General features: G+C 33.1%; 1 long non-coding RNA gene across 2 annotated transcripts in view; it reads left to right on the top strand.

Annotated features, from left to right (window-relative positions):
- The window catches only part of LOC128866089 (uncharacterized), an 81332-nt gene that overhangs the window by 39362 nt on the left and 23716 nt on the right, over positions 1–18254 (top strand). The gene's annotated exons all lie outside the window — the stretch shown is intronic.

Here is an 18254-nt window from a genome sequence, read left to right on the forward strand (position 1 = left end):
ATTCGCTAAGTGCAATCAGTCAGTAATTTCGTACTATCGTATCTGAAAATCATTTTCAATTAACATAAACGTTCATGTCTAACAATGGGCACCTGAAGTCCAGCAAATAGAATTGCAGGTGCGAGCCCTCAGCCCATCAGCTCATCAGCTCATCGTACTAGTCGCATTAGCTGCTGTGGTACATTTCAGTTGTTATAAAATTGCTGCTTTATCACATATTTACTCATTCTATACAATCTCCCATGACGCTTACATAAAAATGAGGGGAGTGTGAGAGAGAGAGAGAGCGAGAGGTGATTGAGAGGAATGATAACCTTGGTAATGCGCGAAACACTGCAAAAATCTGTTGTATTGGCGTTATTGTTGCTATAGCAGTCGATGTTAATGCCGGCACTACTAACAACAACAAGTTTTTATAGCAACTTACACCATTATTAACTGTGAGCTATTTGCAATGCAGTTGCAAATGCGTTGAACGCTTCACTGATCACTTCTATACAATTCTCATCAGCGCCATTTTAGACCACACACCCCTCTGCTATAGCATTGGGCATTTATGCTAGCCGCTATTTACTGTACTCATAACATCAGCCCCACAAGTTGTTGAGGTGGCATTGCATATAATTTCAACTACCTGCTTCGCAGAGATTTTAGTATGTAATCAATCAAACCGAATGCGATATGCAAATTACCATATTTAATACCGTTACCTTCAACGCTTCATTTTATGGCACATATGTGCATATGTATGCTAATATACAGGGTGTTTCCAGTGTGAGTTTCTTTTTTAAACTGAATTTTGAATTCTTTAAATGGCGATCAGCATTCATTACCTGTCTATCTAGTGATTGATGATCTTTTACGAAATGTGCACGTTGAGGGATAATGATGAAAATATACCCATCATGTAGAGATGAAAATGCAATTCAGGCTGTCTCGCCAAATCAAAATAAATGAATAATTTTGCACAAATTTTTAATTCAACACTCGTAGTCGAATAGGTCGGTGCGTGACTACCATTGGTAGTGCCCAGATTTGAAACCTCGGACATGAGACACCCGATGGGTTCAAGAATAAAATAAGTTCCGGAGCTGAATGGTACTTAAACGATAGGTATCATGGAGGAAGGGCATGTGTTTCCCAAACGGAAATTTTTCCAATTCTGAAAGTAGCAGAATGAATAATTGAGAGAAGATGAAGCGGGAAACAGATTGGAGTCGTTAGAATCACCGAAGCTGCACTGAAGGCCCCTGGAGAACGCAAAGCAAACCTCATAGATTGTTCAAGAATGTACGAACAAGCTTAATTATGTTGCAATTGCCGATGAATTGGCTAATTAGTAAAATTTGTTTTCTCAAATTGGCGGATATCTTCAGATTTGCCAAAGAATTTGGAATACTCTCACATTCTCTGTCTCTATTCTATCCTATCTACTTCTCTCTACAATAAGTTGATCCCTCCGTTAGCTATGTGACCTGAAGTAGGTCATGAGAAGTGTACTGTTATTAAAAAATGCTGCATACTTCCATACGCATCTCTTTTCTGGTAATCGCATTTCCGGTTCTGATCTGATCATTTTGAACGTTTTCTCGTACAGCAGCAAGCCTTTCAATTGAGCGACCAGGGTGAGCATGCACTGTTTTTTGTGCCTCTTACCGAATCAGTTGATTTAGATTTTTCGAGTATTTTTTTGTTTCAAGTTTTATTGATCGGTTGTACCCATCAAAAATACACGGTTTCGACCAAAGGCTTCTTTGCTAACAAAAGAAAAAAACAAAAACTCGAAAAGAAGGTCAAAAATAAAAAACAAAAAACTTACGGTAAAAAAGGAGTAGGTCATACTTAATTAACATAATTAAGAGACAACAATAGCTGTCAGTAGCTGTGCTATCGCACTGAACGCATCTGCAGCATCATACACACGATGTACACGATGAATCGCACATTTGAAGAGCCCTCAAAAGTAATCAGTAATGACATTAAAGTTTTAATGCTGCAGATAAATTGACTTTCTTTTTTACGCGCGCAACGAAAGATATGAAGTGTTAGAAAAATGTTTGAAAAACACTTTCGAAATTCTTAAAAGTGGTAAAAGAACGTCAGCTACAGCTAATGATGATTGATTCACTGTGGCTACATAAGAAGATCATCTGCGACTTTTTACATATTTTATAAGAGTTTTTTTTTCTTGTTTTTTGTGGTTAATTTCTGATTTGTCTATAAACCGCAAAAAAGTACATAAAAAAATGTAAAAGCATACAGATTTTGAAGCCGCACACTTGTGCAAGTGAAATAAGGTCAGTACCTCATTGTTTTACAAAAGACTTAAGACACAAACTTCACTTTGGTGTACATATGTATGCAGAAACGCTAATGAATTGTAACACTTTTTATTTCGCTGAATAATGCAAAATAAATATGCTACGTTTTTTGATATAATTATTATAGTGCTTTTAATGCATTTCTTTTTGATTATTTCTGCGCTACCAGTTGTGAAGTTTTTCTGGCTGCCTGCTGGTGGCTAGTAATGCTAATTTCGATTGCTCACTGAAACGATTTGAGCTAAAGGAACAGTAGAAATCAGTAAAAATTTACGGAGCTGAAGAAAGTGGTGGAGGGGGTTATTGAAGAAAATAAAGAAATGCACAAAGGCCATAAAATGGGGTCACGTATGTCTGAGCTATACCACCACACTCCTCTACTTTACCTTATCGGCATTTTATGCTACTTTTTACAACTTTGTACTACTCTAACATACATAAAAACATATGTGTGCATATATGGCTATGTTTGTATATGGCTAGCTGTTTGATGTTTAACTCACATATACCCAAGGCGAATGAAGTTAGGAATACGCTGCAGAAAAAGGAAAATTAATTATCACACAGAAATGGGTTGCCTACTTACCGATGTCTGCCTACTCGCTTCTGGCACTTTGTATAGCAAATAGGTCGGCGCATTGATTCCAATGAAAAGTCAAAACATTAGCGTGTACATAAGTACATACTACAAAACATTGTTTCATACGTACCACTACAAGTTATGCCTTTGCCAGTTCGTTTTGTGTATGTCTGCTTTTTTGCTTTGACTTGGATGTTGTATGTGCGCGAATGGTCTTTCTTTTGCTCAATGTATGGATATTTGCGCAAATTACAGACAGTCTTGATGAAGTATTTGCATATTAACTCATCTTTCAAAATTAACTTGCGTTATTGTATTTCTTGCTTGTTTGGCGGTGCTTATTATTTGTTGTTTCACCTGGTTATACTTTTGCTATGCTTTGTGTGGTAGGGAGTTTCTACCTTTCTGTTTGAAGGATTGTGGGCAAAGAGTGAAACGTACAAAAAAAAAAAGAACTCAGAGTGAAATAATTGATTTCTTCTATTTATTATTTTTTAAATTTATTCCTTCTTATGGAATTTTACTCTCTCCTAGTGGGGATGGCATGGGTTGGTTCATTAACATTAGTATTATACCTATTATACCTTTTAGGATAGATAAAGAGATCTACTGGTTCCTAAAATAATTCACGGAATAGTTTATATAAAACGATGTATTAGTGAAAACTCGTTAATTCAAAATTTCACAAACCAGCCATTTATTGATTATCATAAAGTAGACAAGTTTTATTTATGATTTTGATGATAATTGACATATTCTTTAGCTAAAAACAGGAACAAAATCAAATCCTCGAACTATTATTAGAAAAATGGAGGTACAAGCAAAAAATAACAATGTTTTTAAATAATCCTTTAAACTGAATATCGCGAAAATGATTAAGTTTTGGATATCATGTCATGTAACAGTAAATGCCCTAAATAATAACGTCCTTAAATATCTAGAGCGACTTTCTCTGTAATCTGATGATGGAAAAATATTGGAAAAATATTTTTCCGACTCCATTTGCCGTTCGGAGTCGGCTTGAAACTGCGGGTCCCTCCTGTTGTGGAACAACATAAAGACACACAAATAAGTGGAGGAACGCGCACAAATAAAAAAAATAAAGGGTGTAAGCGCCAATTACATATATACATATAAAAGTATTACAGCATGAGATGAAAGAAATTATTTTTATGCAAAATCCTTTCCATAAACCACTTTTTGTAGCATTGCTACCCTAATTCTATGGCAAAAATATCAACTTATGGGAAATTTCAAATTATCAAGTATTAAGATATGGGTATCAAACGAAATGCACATATTTCGGTCTTGAATAGAACATATCATATTTCTGTCTGGTGTTGCCACATGATTTCTGTTCCAAAAATAACAGCTAATGACTCATTTCATTTGAACACTAAAATGTGGATGCCTGATAAAATTCTTTTAATTGGGCTTAAGAAATGTCTGTGCACGTTTCATTCCACACAAGTTAACTGAGGACTAAAAATTGCTCAGAATTCAACCCTCGAAAGACCTCATTAAAGAGGCAAGAAAAGACGAAAACTTCTTTTACAACATTGTAGCTGGTAGCGAAACGTGGTGGTTCCAACATGAACCTAAAACTAAGCGTCAAAGTGCTGAATGGAAAACCCCAGACGAGCCCCCACCCAAAAAATCGCGTTGGGAGTAGTTAAAAATAAAGTCGATGCTCATTTATTTTACGACTCCAATGGAATTGTCCAGAAGGAGTTCGTGCCAATGGGCCAAACCGTCAATACAATTTTCCACCTTGGCGTTTTGAAGCGTGGCGAAGGAGGAAGCTGGCGCTTATTGCATGATAATGCACCATCTCATCGATTCACTCTTGCGACTGATTTTTTGACTAGAAATCTCATTTTAGGTAATCATCAATCAGTCACCGTGTTCGCCTGATATGGCTTCCTGTGACTTCGACCTATTTGGAAAATTGCTCTTGGCCATGAAGGGAAAACGTTTTGCGTCCATAGAGACTATCTATAAGGCTTGTATCGACATCCTGAAGGACATTCCGGTCAATGACCTCAAACACTCTTTCGAAAAGCTTTTAGATCGCGCAAAACAGTGTATCGAGGCCAGAGGGGACTGTTTTGAATAAATAAACTCGAAGTAATCAGAACAAAGCTCCAGTCGTTTCTATTTTAGCTCAGCCTTCTTTATTTTGGACTTTACCCGGTATTTGTAAGAAGCTAATTTTTTCCATATAGAGTGCGTTATTTTTTTCTTAACCTGAATATGCGTTATTACAAAATCCACAGCCTTCACATGGATATTTTAGATTTCGTTGAACAATCCAAATGCTATGAAATTTTGCAAATTTTGATAAATTCAATAACATATTAATTACTTCAAATTGTATGCGATAATCTATTCTTTAAATTTGCATTTATTAAAATGCTACTTATACAAGTCAATGCAAGGCAAATCAACAATGCATGAATAATTGCTTCAAGTACGTCGCTTAAGTCTTTTGTTTTGGCGCATTTGAGGCTAGGCCAACTTTTGGATGGAAACCATAACTGAGTGGCAATTTTTATTTATACGAGTATGCGTGTATATGTGTTAATTTGGTGTAGCTGTTGTTGCAGTTCACTACTAATTAGCGCATAATTGTTTTGTGTCGCATGCACATTTTCCACTCAGTTACTCGCGTACATTTACCGTAAAAATGTGTCATAAATAGTCGATATAACAGTGTATGGCGATTCAAAGCGGCTGATGAATAGTGCGTTAAAACGAGCGAGTGTGCAAGCAGACGCATGTACCTATGAACGCTTGTATTTCCTAATGAGTATATGAATACATATGTATATATGAGAACTAGGATGTCGGACAAATTATTATTTTTAAGATAAAAGAAATATTAAACATCAACAATAAATTGTTAATACAATTTAAAAAATTATAATAATACAGTATATTTATATTAAACAATTTTTAAGGAAAAAAAATTTCCATTTTTTATCTCTGAATGTTTTTTTTTAATTTTTGGGGGCTTCAGCGTACCCTAAAAATTAGTATAAATTATTTTCAGGTTTCAAGTATAACATAGGGTGTCATTTTTTGCACGTCGGTGCAGGCAAATTAAAGAAGGAATTAAATAATATCGGTATGGAAACTTGTTATATAAATTTCATAGTAAATTGAGTGTTTCTGTTGGGTATTCAATGATAATCTTCAAAGCCTGCATGGCACGGGTTAATGTTAAAAAAGAAAAAAGAAATATAAAATTGTATTGTTTTATAGTCTTTTTTGTCTTAAAAATGTAAGGAAACAAAAAAAAAAACAATGTTTGTTTGGGCCATCCCTTTGCATCTTCTAGAAACTTAAATTTTACTATTTAACAAATATCTAATATTCGTCGCAATACTGCAGTTGTTAGGGGAATATTCATTTAATTTTATTGCACTTTTGTGTGCAATGCTTTTTTTTAGTTTTGTGAAATTTATTTTTCAATTACGAATTTATGTAGTTGCCCGAGCGTGAAGTTTATTTTATTTATGTTACTTTTATTGCTCAACAGAGCAATCGCATGCTGACATACATACACATGTATTTATATATATGCAATGTGGAGCATGTGTGCATATGTCGCTCTACATATCACCCAGTAGCACCCACAAGTTAAGTGGTGTAGCGCGCTCTCTTCAGCTCAATTTGTATGCATTTGTTTGTTTTTCTATTCTAATGCATTGCAATTGTTTAACAGCGTACTTGAGCTGTTGTTGCTATTCAAACTTTCCGACATATTTTTGTGTGTGCACACGTACTGCTAAATAGTAATTTATTCATTTGCACGCTTCACTACGCATGCGAATGTATGTATGCATGTGTGTCTGTTTGCATATACGCATGCCTTTATGTGTCACACGTTTAAGTGTCACTTTGGTCGCATTCATTGGATCAGTGATTCGGTCAGTTGGTCATTTCAATTGGAATTTTTTCTTTTTATATCACTTTGTAGTTGACTATTTCTTATTGTTGCTTTTTGATTATTTTTACAGTCATCACAGTTGAGTGACTCCATTGGCCATGTCCATATCTACACCAAATGTGACGAAAGCTCATAGTCAATTTGATGCCACCAAAGAAAAAAAATTACAATTCAAATTAAATTAATTTGAAAACTCTAAAAGTAATGGAAATAATCAAAAGGAATGTGTCTATGTCTTGGGTGGAGTAGGATGCCTGGTTTGGTATACGAGTAGGTGCAGCTGTGCTACCAGCAGAGATTATACATGCACATGCATGTGTGTGTGTGTGTCTCTGTATTTATTTTTCAAGTACACTGTAGGCTAAAGCTGTAAACTTATTTTCGATGATTTACATATAAAATTTATGCAGATATAAATAAAAAAACTACAAACATTTTAATAAAGTAATCAAATAAAAATAAAAACTAGGTAATAAATCTATAACAAAGGAATGCTGTGTGTTATAAAACAAGTGAAAAGTAAAATTAAAAATACTTGCTCAAATCTGAATGCCCGCAAAATAGCTCTGTTAATTTTTTTAATTGTTCCTTTTATCTAAATTGCTAATTTTTTGGCATGCACAAAGATTTTATGATAAGCCTCGATCAAACAATATAACTAATCAGGGAGAATCTGTTTTCATTCATATTGAAATATTGAAATATTCATTTTCGAACTCATATGGAAATTGTGCTTCGAAAATTTTATAGGTACATATATCTGATCACAAGCAAAGACTGTCCAAGCCGATTTCCGATGGTAAAAATACACACCAGACTTAGAAGTATCTCGATTTGAACCTACGAACGAATGTTCCCACTTTTTGAATTTGTCTTACTGTTTGATGACATGTCTCTATAGAGTCACGACATATAGATATAATTCACTATGATATTTGGATATCGTTCAAAAGGTTTGACATTCTTAAATGTTCTTGAGATCACGACTGTCTGTTCGATATCAAAATTTCAAGTACTTCAAGTGATGAATTAAGTGTTTGAAACCCTCAAATTAAGAGAAATAGGTCAAGAGTGTGGTGTTAACTGATTTCAATTCACAAAAAACAAAAAATTATTGGATAAACCGCAACCAAGTAATGTTGCAACACAAAGTGGCACTCATGTGGTGCGTAAAATGAAACAAAAAAGCAAAATAATATACAAAAAAAAAAAAAAGAAAACAATAATAATAAATAACACAGACAAGTTGTTAAAAAATCAGCTATAAAGAGCAAATGCAACGAACAACAACAATTGCGGCCTACAAGAGCAATTAATGCGCTCGGCTCAATTCACTGTTGCATCTCAACCAACTACTTTGCCTTCAACCGCTAGCTTTGTCGTCGCCACCTCTCGTGCTTAACTCACTGATTACAATACACACATACACACTTGTTGAATGCTGATCTCGCATAATATCAGTGCGCGCTTACACAATCGACGCACAGGTGGAGGAGTTGAAGGAGCGGTAGGAGGAGGTGAATTGACCAACTAGTACACTTACAATTTATTGCCTGAGTATGGTTTGTATATGCGTGTGCGTGTTTGCCGCTACACTGTTGGGCAAGTGGACGCGAAGTGGAATCAGCAATGCAGCGCAGCAACTGTTGTTTTTAGTAAAACAAAATACAAAAAAAAAAAAAAAAACTAATCGTGTACTTTTAACTGCTCTGCTTTAATTTGCTGTTTGGTCAGCATGGAATTTCGCATGCGCTAATAGTAAAAGCATTACTGGTGGAAGCCAATGATAAGGCACGCAGAAGAGTAGCTGCAACTACATTTTGGGTTTCTTTTGTGTATTTTTTGTAACTACAAATTTCTTAGCTGGTGAAACAATGCTATTGCTGATGTACCTCTAGCAAAAATGGGCGTATGCGGTGCGGTATATTTTGAAATAAAAATGGGAAACAAAAACCAGCCTAATTGCAATTTTCGATTGTGTATTTGTTGTTATTTTTCTTGTTTATTTTTTCTTTGTATTGTTTAGCTGGTTTTGGCTTAGCGTGGTAGACGGCAGACTATACTTGGTTGTGCTGGTTTCATAGTATTACCTCGTTAAGACGTTGAGGTCATCTTAACACAAAAAGAGTAGATTTACTTGTTTTTGTTTGGCGAATAAAACACGAAATATTTGAATATATGTACTTGTACTCAAATATACTTATGGCACACGATTACAGTTCAATAGAAGCGAATTTGAAGTTTATTTCACAAGTGCTTGGCTTTTTAAGAGGTGAATATACTTTTTGCTTATTCACAAAAATAACTGATTGATATGCCAAAAAACAACGGATGAAATTTTGATTAAGATTTGGCTGACATAAGAGCTTCGTCTTCAAGTTTTAATTGCATACAAGTAATAACGAGTGTCATAATGGCCCACAGCAGGATGAGCTAAACAAAAAACAGTTTTGTGTGATACTACCCCCTAAATTTCTTTTATGGCTAAAAAAATAATCACCTATATTTTTATTTTTGTTTTATTTAATATTTAACCGTATATTTATATAATTGTAATATTTAAAACTTAGTTGATCCGATAATGCTTTGAAAATTAGCATGGATAGAAAAAAATCACTTTTCCATAAGTTTTGGGGTAAAACATTGACAGATCAATTTAATTTCCTCTGTTGATTTTTCTTCACAAACATTCAAAAAGTGGTAGGCTATAAATTAAATACATATTTTGTAACTATTTTTGAAAGTTTAAAATATCTTAAAAATAAAAGAACAAAACTATAGATCTGTTTTTTTTGTGGTGCCATTTCCGAATATTTTTTGATGGTTCTGTAAACATTTTATACCACATTTTTAGAAAAGCGAAGTTTTTTCTTATAATTTTAATGTCTTTTTCAAACCGTTGGTGGCACGTGTAAATTTTCAGTAAAAAAAAACATGAAATGAAACATTTGTGTTCAATTTCTTTTGTTCATAGAACAAATTTAAGTAGCATAAAAAACAATTTTTTAGGTCTTTCAAAAGCTCATATCCTATCGGAAGATATATATAGTTCTTGCAAATGGCCTCGTACGCCAATCAAATTTATCATTGTTGAACTAGACAGCTGTAGTTTACAAAGAATGGAGTGCGTAAATGTAAAAATAAAGATTCCCATCACTCAAAACCATTTTCTTTTGTTTATTAAGAAAGTAATTCAAAATCAAAATTGAATAGATATTTTGCCCCACCTTGTATATATCCCTTACAGTTCACTCTAAATACTTATGTCTGTCTTTGGACCGCTTTTGGGATTTGACTAGACTCTAAAAATTTTCAATAGGATTCATATCCGTAGATTAAAAGGCCCACTTTAAATTAAAAAAAAAATTGATTTCTATTCAGTCTTTTCCTAGAAGAAAGAAATTGTACATATATCAGGTGAGATCAAGTAGGGATTGAACTCAAATTAGCTGTGCTTATTACGCGTATATCCATCTGCGATTATTCTGCGAAATAGTTGCGCATGAAATCGGTGCTTCCAAGCTTTGCTATGCAGATTCTGTTCGCTTTTTGCAATCTGCTTTGTTGACTGTAAATATTAATCGCAATGGTAATGGAGAAGATCACTACACTTTCAGAATTCATTCTGCATTTTTCTGCTCACTTCCTTACACTTTTCTTATGACTTTCATGTTACAGTTCTTAACTTACTCCAATAAATATTCATTTAAAATTTTTTGTAGAGCGATGCCAATGTTTTTACGGATTATAGACAATTGTCGACGTATGTGTTTTTTTGTTGTAAGCGTACGAGTAAAAAAAACATAGCTATTGTGTAGCTCAGATTGCCACTTTGCGAATCGAGTAGCGGAGACCATAGTGTACATATGTCCTTATAATACTCCAATTTGTGGTGCGCGTCTACAAATTCAAACGGCACTAGCCACTTTTTCATAGCACCTACTAAAATTAAAAGATCCTAGTCGATAAAAAATACTAAAAATGCAATATTATATTAATTGCATACCTTAGCTACCATACAGTTTAGTTTTAGTCACCTAAATATATTTTATGATTAGCACATCTCCACAACCTTGGTTGCGAATATTATTGCCATGCTTAATTGCATTTTGTACAATAACTCATCCCAAAGTCACAATTCCCTTTTGACACCCCCTCAAACATCAATAATACATAATAAATCACAGGCAGTCGAGTGCAGGCAGTAGAACCTGCCACGCTCACCTTCACACTTTGATTTTTGTTTACTGTTTTTGTTTTAGTTTCTAATTTGATCGTAGTACTTGGCAGTCATTCACTTTTTTATTCTCATTTACGATTGCATCTGCCGATACAGTCATATACAAAACAACAACTCATCATCTGCCCATCTGTTCGACTACAGACACGCTTACGTCATTTAGCTAATTTTAGTTAAAATATTTAATTCGTTGCATTGTTTTGCTAAGCTGAGCTTTGCTTTGAAGCTGAGGTTGAAGCTTGCGTTATTGAGTTTTGTAGTTTGCATTTTTCTCTTTTTGCGAGTTTTTTACTATATCTCACTTAAACAATTTTTTTCAATATTTGTTTTGCTGAAGCCTCAATAGTTTTTGCTAAAATCAGTAGCTTGTTTCATAGTGAAGTTGTTGGCGCATTCTATTGCACATATAGGGGTACATAGATTGAGCTTAGCTAGGTGTCTATAGTTAGCTGATTGCAAATACATACATTTATGTTTGTAAAAAAATATGCCGGTAATTGCTGGTATTGTACGAGTATGAGTATTAAGGAATTTCTAAACACCTGATGTGCATTAGTCTATTGACAGTCATCAGTTTTGCAATCGCCGGCCATGTTGTAGAGTCGTCGTGAGCGCCGGTTAACTTATTGAATTTAAGCGACAAAAGTGCACGCAAAAGTTTAATTAGATCCTAAAGAGTAAGTGAAATTTAAGCTCAATAGTATTTGAAAGAATTGTATATAGGGTGATATGTGAGTTCATATAAGTATGACTGGGAGCAACTGAAATAGAAATGTGAAAATATTTCTTCATAAAATAAGTGAATTGAGAGGAAATTATTGCATTTATAAATAAAATAAAATAAAATAAAATAAAATAAAATAAAATAATGTAGACTAAAATGAAACGAATTAAAATAAAATAAAATAAAATAAAGCGAAAATAAAGAAATGAAAAAAAAAACCAAATGAAATGAAATAAATTAAATCATATGAAAATAAAATAAGTAAATAAATTAAATCAAAATAAAATAAAGTAAAATAAAATAAAACAAAATTAAGTTAAGTATCACGTCAGTTCATAAGTTCGTGCGTATTTTACCCATAATTTCACTTTTGTACGATTTTTGCATACAAAAAATTATTCGCGGAATATAACGAAACTATTTATATTTTCTTTGATATATAGTGCATTCAACAAGTGATTTTTTGCGCGGAGAATGCCTCGCGCGCTGGTCGTACTGAAGTCTTTAACTCCGACGCCTTACTCGAACTCGTGGAAGCTGAGACAAATTGACAGTCGATATGATAGCTCAGAGATTAAATTCATCGCATGGAACAGCTCACAGGCACCTGGTTCAGTTGGGAAACGTTTCAAAACTGGGAAAATGGGTTCCGCATAGACTTTCCGTCGCCAACCTTCAGCAGAGAGTGAATGTGTGTTCTCAGCTGCTTGAAAATGGAAGTTTTTTTAACCGTATCGTTACTGGTGATGAAAAACAGGCCCTTTACAATAATCCTGTTCGCAAACGCCAATGGTTAGATAAAGATGAAATACCAGAACCTACCCCTAGAGATGGCCTTCACCCCAAGAAGATTCTCCTGTCTATTTGGTGGGATATGGCCGGTATTGTTTATTATGCACTTCTGGAACCAAACCAGACGATAACTGCTGATTATTATTCCCATTAGCTATCAAACCTTAATGAGGCACTTAAAAAAATTGACCGTCTTTAGTGAATAGACACAATGTTTTGTTTCACCACGACAACGCAAGACCTCATACCGCAAGGCAAACATTAGGCAAGCTGAACGAGCTCCGATGGGAGCTAATGCCGCATCCACCATACTCTCCGGATATTGCACCTTGTGATTATAACCTTTTCCGTGGGCTTCAATCCCATATGAGTAACAAGAACTACTCCTCAAAAGAAGCTATAAAAAGGGATATCGAAGCGTATTTTGGCTCCAAGGACAAACAATTTTTTGAGCAGGGAATTAAAAATTTGCCTAAACGTTGGGAAGACATTGTAAATAATGAAAGAAAATATATTATTGATTAATTAATACTTTAAACATCGTTTTTATTAATTTTAAAACCCCCTTTAAAAAACGCACAGACTTATGGACTGGCCTGCTAAATTGAAATAATGTAAAAAAAATATTTAAATAAAATACAATAGATAGTAAAGTAAAAGAATATAAAGAAAAGTAATTAAATTAAATCGGCCGTAGCCGAAAGGGTTGGTGCGTGACTATCATTTGGAATTCACAGAGAGAACGTAGGAATCGAATCTCGGTGAAACACCAAAATTAAGAAAAACAGTTTTCAAATATTAGTCGCTTCTTGGCAGGCAATAGCAAACCTCTGAGTGTATTTCTGCCATGAAAAAGCTCCTCATAAAAAAAATCTGCCGTTCGGAGTCGGCTTGAAACTGTAGGTTCCTCCCTTTGTAGAACAACATCAAGACACACGCCACAAATAGGAGGGGAGCTCGGCCAAACACCCAGAATGGGTGTACGCGCCAATTATATATATATGTATATATATAATTATATTAAATAAATGAAGATTAAGTAAAAACAATAAATTGAAGGACTAAAAATATAATAAAATAAATTAAAGAAAAAGTTAAACAAAGTAGAATAAAATAAAACAAAATTGATTCAAGTAAACTGAAATAATAATTAACACTAACCCTACCATGATGGGTCAAATGACCCATTTTAAACTTTTTGTCAGAAATTCTTAGAAATAACATTATTAAATCGCCGTTCGCTTTCACGACTTTTATTAAAAAATACATCGAACGTATTTTTCAAGACTTACTCCTCTCTTGCTAATTGTTTTACCGATAAATATATGTGATCTGCTCTAACTACCGTAACGGGTCATTTGACCCACTTTGGTAGGAGTTGGTTTAGTGTTTATGAAATACAATGAAGAATAAAGTAAACAAAAGAAATTAAAGGAAAGTAATTGAATAAAATAAATGAACATTAAGTAAAAAAATAAGGTACAAAATTAAAGCCAATGAAAGAATTGAATAAACTAAAAAAAAATGAAGCAAATACAAATAAGCTAGAATAAAATAAAAAGAAAGAAAACAAAGCAAAAATTCAAATATTGAACTGGCGTTTTGCCGATCTGATCCTCCTATTTGTGGTGTACGTCTTTAAGTTGTTCCACTAATGGCAGAACCGATAGTTTTAAGTCAATTCCGAAAGAATACGAGTAGAATAAAAGTAAAATGAAAAAAAATTAAGTACAAAAAAAAAAAAATAAAGTTAAAAATAAACATGGAAACGTAAAACAAACAAAAAATAAAAGTTATTGTACAATAAAATAAATCATAAAATTGAATTAAAAGTTAAATGAAAGAATATGACGTCAGATAAATAAAATAAAATAAAGTATAAAAATATTAAAAGAAAAATACATTAAAATAAAATACAGTAGGTTCTGTTTTTATGCGGTAGATACGTTCCGCAAGAAACAGCATAAAAAAAACAGCATAAAAAAAGCCACTAGTTCTATAGTAAAACTATAGATACGTTTCAAAAGTGCTAACACCGCATAAATCTGAAATAATGTAATAAAATCGCATAAAAAGGGGCACTAGTCCCATATTATAATTATAGATACGTTCCATAGACGACATGAATCTGAAATAATTAAATAAAATCGCATAAACAAAATATTGTATTTTTGAAAATTATATCTTTATTTAAGAAACGTCAGAATCGAAAAATAAATTTAAGTCAGAAATAGAATCAGACAATACCCACATGTTGCGCGTTCTTTTAGGATTTGGCGTAAAATCACTTTCATCACTTGAGGAAATGTACACGTCTGATCTAGATAGTTATGCAGGCGGTTCCATACTTATAGGGCTAGCATTTCTGATGTAATCTGTGATGAGTTTTTGCTTAGCTGGTTTAGAATCTTGTTTATATGTACAATTCCCGATAGGTCGACATGCATTTTGTAATTTAAAAAAAAAACCGCACTATTTCAAAAAAGCATAAAAAAAGCCGCATAAAAACAGAACCTACTGTAAAGTAAAATAAGTTAAAGGAATATTAAACCAAACGAAATAAAAATAAATAATAAATAAAATAAAAACGTATCTTAATTAAATGAAATACTGTTTTTTAATAAGTGGGATTAAAATAAAAAAATTGTGTGCTAAATGTTATAAAAAGTAAATATCTATACTAGTACTTCCGTCATCCCAAATTTCTCAATAAATGCTTTATTCTTGTTAATTGTGTATAAACTTCTACAAATAGTTATTTTTAAATTGTATAAAGGTATATACTCGCACTGTATACATTTTTATATAATTGCCACACGCACTTTTTGCTGGGCGCTTGACCGAGCTTCTTCTCCAATTTGCTGTGTGCGTCTTGATGCTATTCCGTAAATGTAGGGACCAGTTTTTCGTAGCAAAAATATGTTCGTAACTTTGTCATTGTCTGCCGAGGGTAAACGCTATTAGAATAAAGCTGTTATTTTATGCCTACAGTGCGCTCTATACCGCGTTTCTATTTTATTTCATAGGCTTAGAGAGGTCTCTTCATAAGCCCCTCATTTATAATGCGAGTTAATATTTAAAAAAATGCTTTCTGAAAAACGAACTTTAAATCTTAAACCTGTGTACTACATATTTTCAGGAAATTCGCTTTAGAAATTCCTTGAAATTTGTTTGGATCTTTTCTATTATATTTAGTAATCAAAATTAAACAGGTTTATTTGAGATACTTTTTGTTTGTTATTGGAGTGGGCAAGAGTTTTTTGAAAAATTATGTAAAATATTTAGCGTGCTCGTCATGAAAAATTTTCTGCCTGGGAATTCACGATGAGCAAATTCTTAGTCATATAAATTAACTATGAATTAACATTAAACAAAGTGTATAAAGTAGATGTTCGAGTCGTATTTAACTTCTTACTGTTGTATACTATCTAGTCCATTTCGAGCGCAAAGAAAATTAAATTAGGAGAAAATCAAAATAAAACTAGTTACTCAAATCTTCCAACATTCGGTATTTACCTACTTACGTTAAATAACTGTAAATATAATATGAGCTAACGTTTCGAATTACTCGCATACACAAATCCATTGTCTTTGATTAAACAACTTCTAAAAGTGCTTTGTTCATATCACAGTTTGCTTGTTTTCACATCTATTGTACCAGATCAATGAGATTCAACAAAAGTGCTCGATATACATATCGACATCTTGTACACCAAACGCATACCAACTAATGCAAATGGCTTTCATTGTAATCAGTGCGTATATATATGAGAAAAGCTCTCACAAACACTAGAATACTCCAAATGGCTATTTATCAACAAGCATTATAACAAAGTAATAAAACAAAGCAAGAGAAAAAAAACAGAAACAAAGCCTCTCAAACGGTAATGAATATGGTAAATAACAGTTAAGTGCAAACCACAATTTGAACGAGTGAAGAACGGCATAGTTTTTATTGTTGCAGCTTTTGTTTTGACTTTGTAATTGATACAAACAAATGATGAAGTTCACTCGATGCAGGTGATATGCATTCTCACATCTGTTTTATATGTATGCAGGTATGTAAAAGTGAATGTAGATGAAGTAGGGTGACCATATATTCCACACTAAGGTATTATTACACATTTATGCGCATAGACTGTGGGCCCTGTAGAGATACTTAGAAGCCTCTAAAGTTAAATGCACAGCTGATTTTTTGCATTTCATGTTCGACTGAATTTCCATGAAGGGTACTGTGGTTTTTGATGTGTTAGTTATTTGTTTATTTAAGCATAACTCTGCAACTGATTTTAAAATTTGAATTGGTTGATGTAAACCAGTTCGCAACGAGTCGCCATAAAATGAGTTGGAATGTTTCATTTATATTATATAAAAAAAAGTAGTATGTTACCATACTTTTTAATCGATTAAATTTTAGATTTCTGAAAAATATATTATATATTGAACCCAATCAGCCACGGCGATATGCGAGAATTGAATAGCAGCTCGTAGAAATATGCCTAGATCTTCAAATATGGATCCCACATGGGGAAGAAGACTTCAGTTGATCCGCCTTGGCTGCAATTTCTTCACAGACCTATCTAAGTAAAATTATTGAAATAGTTCGATTTTCAATGATTGTTTAAGCTCTCGGGTTATTGCTACATTTATCAAGCCGAAATCTACACTGCACTAAAACAGCTAAGTCGGCAGTCAAACTAACTACTCTTAACTCTCGTGGTTACTGCAGTGGAGATCAGAGATATACAAACTTTGCGCTAATAATCGAGCTCCTAACTGCTCAGAAATAGATCAAAATGAGTGGATTGATAAATTTTGCTGATAGCGTCTTAGCTATTCTGGTTCAGTGCTATGCCACTCATTGAGCGATATCGGACAACAGAGGATCATCAAACTATACTAAAACTGCCGAAAAAGTGTATAAGAATCTCAGCGTATCACTTCATACACTTTTTTGATAATACTAGGGACTTTTTTTGATCTCAGACAGTCTGCGTTGATCAGCCGTGTTTATCTAGTACTATCGAAACTGACTTGTTGAAATATTTATAATATAAAATTTGCTTCATATCTTATTTAAATAATTTTGGTTTTTGGGTTGCACGAAGAGGATGCCTTCTTCGAAGACATTCCTTGACTAAAGATTATTTTTAATTGTGGAGTTGGCAATTAAGGTATTGTAAACATTATGAATTTGATCGAATTCATTGATATTTAATCATTATTTTGATTATTTAATAATATAGTATTTTTTTTGAGATTCGTACATTTGCAATCAAATAATAAAAAAATTTGAGTTTTACTATATTATTCAGAAAATATAATGGTATATCGAGTTATTTTTTCTGATCAAAAATAAAAAAAAAGTTTTACCGCCTTAGTTTTTGCTCTGAAATAATGATTATTTTGTGAATTGCTATAATTTTGAGCAAAAATAGTGATCCTTTTATTAATTTCTAATTTTGTATCACAAAAAAAGAAAAATATTAGTTTTTGAGCTTTATTTCTTTGATCGACAATAAACTCATTTCGTGAGCGTTATTTTCTCTCTCAGAAATAAAATTTAGTACTTGTTTTGTTTTTTGGCAGATCAACAGATTCAAACCATCGCACCGCAGCTAAATTAACCTCAGCTAACCTTAATT

Source organism: Anastrepha ludens, chromosome 6, assembly GCF_028408465.1.
Source record: "Anastrepha ludens isolate Willacy chromosome 6, idAnaLude1.1, whole genome shotgun sequence".
Classification (NCBI taxonomy): Eukaryota; Metazoa; Arthropoda; class Insecta; order Diptera; family Tephritidae; genus Anastrepha; species Anastrepha ludens.